Source organism: Quercus lobata, chromosome 8, assembly GCF_001633185.2.
Source record: "Quercus lobata isolate SW786 chromosome 8, ValleyOak3.0 Primary Assembly, whole genome shotgun sequence".
NCBI lineage: Eukaryota > Viridiplantae > Streptophyta > Magnoliopsida > Fagales > Fagaceae > Quercus > Quercus lobata.
In genome coordinates, this window is record NC_044911.1 from 35,175,852 (window position 1) to 35,180,090 (window position 4,239).

At 29.3% G+C, this 4,239-nt stretch overlaps 1 non-coding gene across 1 annotated transcript; it reads left to right on the plus strand.

Moving 5' to 3' along the window:
- Positions 1-4,157: 4,157 nt before the first annotated feature.
- TRNAS-UGA lies at positions 4,158-4,239 on the plus strand. The gene has a single exon. It is a non-coding gene; the product is annotated as a tRNA-Ser (tRNA).

The following is a 4,239-nucleotide window of genomic DNA, read 5'->3' on the forward strand; positions in this document are numbered from 1 at the left end:
TTTTCCTTGATTTATAAATTTTTAAATAAGTAATATGGTTTTTGGATATAGGATGAGAATGTTTGGATTTTAAGAAAGTTTGTTTTGGTGAATAATTGTCAATTTCTAATGTACTTTGATGATACACAAAATTTTGAAAGTAAATGTTGTTTACAAATGAATACCTCTCTACCTTATCTTTTTTGAGATTTTTTTTTCATCTTGATAATATAGAAATTGTTTTAAATATAATGTGAGTATACATACATATATATATATATATATATTAACTTTAAGAAAAAGATTAACTACTAATTAGGCATTAATCCTAAATCAAACAGGCAACTTGAAGCTAATCAAAATATATTAGATTGAGTAGTTGATTTTCTCCACAAAAAAAAAAAAAAAAAAAAAAAAAAAAAAAAAAAAAGTAGTTGATGAACTTGGTGCATGATATTAAACTAAACAAGCATGAATCACTATTAACTAGAGTCAATCCCAATTACCATTGAACTAAATTTCTTGTGGAATGATCTTAGTTCAAAATAAAAAGAAGGGTAAAATATCATTTTCGTCCCTAAACTTTTATAGAAGTTTTTTTCTCATCCCTAAACTTTTAAAAGTTTGTTTTTCGTTCCTAAACTTTACAAAACATTTTACCTTTCATCCTTCCATCCATGAAAGTTAATTTATGTCCTATGTGGCATAACAAAATGATGACGTGGTATCTGACTTGGACCAAATGATTTTATTTATAAAATTATAGACATATGGCAAAGAGTTATTGGCACACATGGATTAAATATTTTGTGATATGGCATACTTTCAAACTGATGAGGCATTTTAAAAGAATAAAAAAATAAATTCCAACTTGTATTTATGTTAAGAATTTATTAGGATTTAAAATAACAACTTAAAACACCAAAACATTTAAATAAAAAATAAAATAAAATAAACCAGTTCAAGCTGTCCATCTCTAATGACGTTCAACCAAAACTTCCCAGATCTTTCATTCATTTTTTTATGTTTTGATGGTTTTTTTGTAGGGTTTTTTTTTTTTTTTTTTTGATATGATTAAGTTTTGGATCTTAGGGTGTTATATAATGTGACGCGTGAATAGAGGAAGGTTTTTTTTTTTTTTCCTTACTTCTATTTTTTTTTAGAAAATACCAGATCCTCTTGTAGCGTGGACTGGTGTGCAAGTGAGGGCAGAATTTTTATGGACAAGGATGAAAGTCTTTGTAATTCGTAAAGGCCACTATTTATTGGTTGCTAAGAAACCCACTACTTTATTGTCATTGTCATCATCTCCTTCTTTTTCTCGTGCTCTCCTTCTTGTTTCTCTAGTGCTTGTCATCATTGCAAAATAGGATAAACATTTGGATGGATTGAAATGAAACTGATGACGACATGTAGGTGGGTGGTGGTTACTGGAGAATAGAGCTTGAATTGGTGCTAAAGCGAGAGATTGGGGGAGATGAATAGTCGGCTTAAATTAGGGATTTTGATATTTTTGGTGTTTTGAATTTTTATTTTAAATTTTGATAAATTCTTACATTAAAATCTGACCTATTATATTTTTTATTTTATTTTAATCCATGTGTGTCAATAAATCTTTGTTATGTGTCCATAATTTTATAAATAAAATAATTTGGTCCAAGTCAGATATCACATCATCACTCTGTTGGGCCACATAGGACATAAACTAACAAACATAAACGGAAGGAGGAAAAGTAAAACATTTTGTAAAGTTTAGGAACAAAAAATAAACTTTTGAAAGTTCAAAGACAAAAAAAAAAAAAAAAAAAAAAAAAAAAAAAAAAAAAAACTTTTCTAAAAGTTTAAAGACGAATATTTTTACCCTAAAAAAAATAATAATAAATCCTTTCAATTTATGTTCGTCCTGAATTGAATGATACATAAAACAAGATTATATATATATATATATATATATATATAAAATTAAAAAAAAAAACCAAACAAACAAATAATAATATCTCTTGAAGAAGACCATATATATATATATATATATATTGGAAGCACTTTCTTTCTTTCTTTCTTTCTTTCTTTCTTTTTTTTTAGAATGGAAGTAAAAAGCACTTCTTTTGTTTTTTTCCTTTTTGAGAAGACAAAGACTGCGTTTGGATTCGGTTGATAAGTCTGCGTTTGCGTTTTGTTTGCTTTTCTTTCTTTTTTTTTTTTTTTTTCATGCATTTTTTCAGATTGCGGTTACTGTTCATGTACTGTTCAATGAACAGTAGTTGCAAACTTTGACTTTTCAAACTTTTTTAGACCAATAAGTGCACATCGTGTACTGTTTATGGATCCATAAATTTCACTTTTCAACAACTTTTTTATTACAAATGAGTCCCACGGTACTATTTATACATTTAAAAATTATTTTGCTACAGTGTTTTTCAATTTTCAGTTTCAGTTTTCAATTTTCAACTGTATCCAAACGGAGCACTTTTATAGCATGCAAGTAGCTGGCAACACGCAATGGTGACCAGTCAAAGCTCAAAGGTCTTCCCTAGTCGTCGAAGTTATTTTTACGCTGGTCCAGTGGTCCTAGCTGCTACAGTCAAAAAAAAAAAAAAAAGTAGTTAGGATATCAGCCACTCACATTTTCCACATGCCTATGTACGATGATGATGATGATGATGATTGATGAATATGGTTGACTACTACGCGTCCTCTAATATTTTAATCTGAAATTTGCATGTTGTAATTCACTATCACAAGATTTTCCGGTGGAAATATTATCAGGCTTAAGAGGCATATATAATCATATATTTATCTATGCGAACAGAGGAATTAATATCCCACAAGCAGACCACGGTGTGACATGGATAAGAAGACTTGCACAATTTCATGAATTGTAATTATCAAAAGCTGATGAAGTCATAATTGATGGATGTCGTACTAGATAAATAAATAAATAAAGGAAATATCACTATTGTTAATTGTTAATAACAACACCCACACTGGCTATCTAAACGTTAGCCAAAATACCATTTAGCTACAAATATATGCCTTCCCCAAAATCAAGAACTACCGTACTCATCCTCTTATTTTACTGATCCTACTATCCCTTAAGCTATTGAACTATTAGTTGGTTTAGTTGTGGGTTTAGGTGTTGATTTGTAGGTTTGATTTGGGTTGATTTGTGGGTTTAATTTGGGTGAGCCTATGTTTATTGTTGAGCAAAAAGAGGAAAACTATTAAAATAAATAAATAAATAAATAAAAAAAGAGATATGGATAGGAATAATAATAAAAATGAATATTTAAATACACAATCAAATGTGTATGTTTTGAAAAGTGAATGGTTAAAATAGAAAAATATTTAAATACAAAAACATCCTTTGAGGTTTGGGTCAGTTGTGAAAATACCTTATAGGATTTCAGTTTTTCCATATATATTCCATATCAGCTAAATTGACTCCTATAATTAACTTTTGTTAGCTATTTTTTATGTTGTGACCATCACCTAATCAGTGGTGCAAATTAGTTGGTGATTCTTCTCAATGTGGCCATGTGATCTTTAGGTGATTTTTTTCATCCATAAGAGCTAGGTGAAGTTAGTTCCAATGTTCAATTTGGGGAGTATGAAAACCTCATAAAGTTATGAGAAAGAATTAAACCATAAAGATTGTTTTGTGCAATTGGTCATTACAAAAAGTAGGTAATTATCTTAAAATAGAAAATAAATTTTAGGAAAGATAATGTGAATGCTCTTACTTATTACTTAGGGTTTAGAGAATTCGATGTTGTATATATTACATCTTCTAAATTTAAAGTTTTTTTTTATCTTAATGTTAAAGAAAAAAAAATTGAATTTCGTCCCTCATGTTATATATATTATCCTACTAGCCACATTAGCATTTTTTATTAATTCGTCTATTGCTTTTTTAATATTACTTGCTCTGTTATCCTTTTATTTCCTTTTTCCTGATTTCCATTACACTCTGTCTGTCTCTCTCTCTCCAAAGACAAATTGAATTAGCCCTTTATTCATTAGTTTGAATCTATTTTAAAATGCTATTGATTAGTTTATCGCTGATCAAATTGAGCCCTCCATGCTACCATGAAATCGTCAATTGGGCGAACAATTCGGGAGGGAATTAGAATTAGCGGGACCTCTATACAATGTTGTTTTTGAGGAAAGCTTTCGCAAATGTCGATATGTCCGAGTGGTTAAGGAGACAGACTTGAAATCTGTTGGGCTTCGCCCGCGCAGGTTCGAACCCTGCTGTCGACG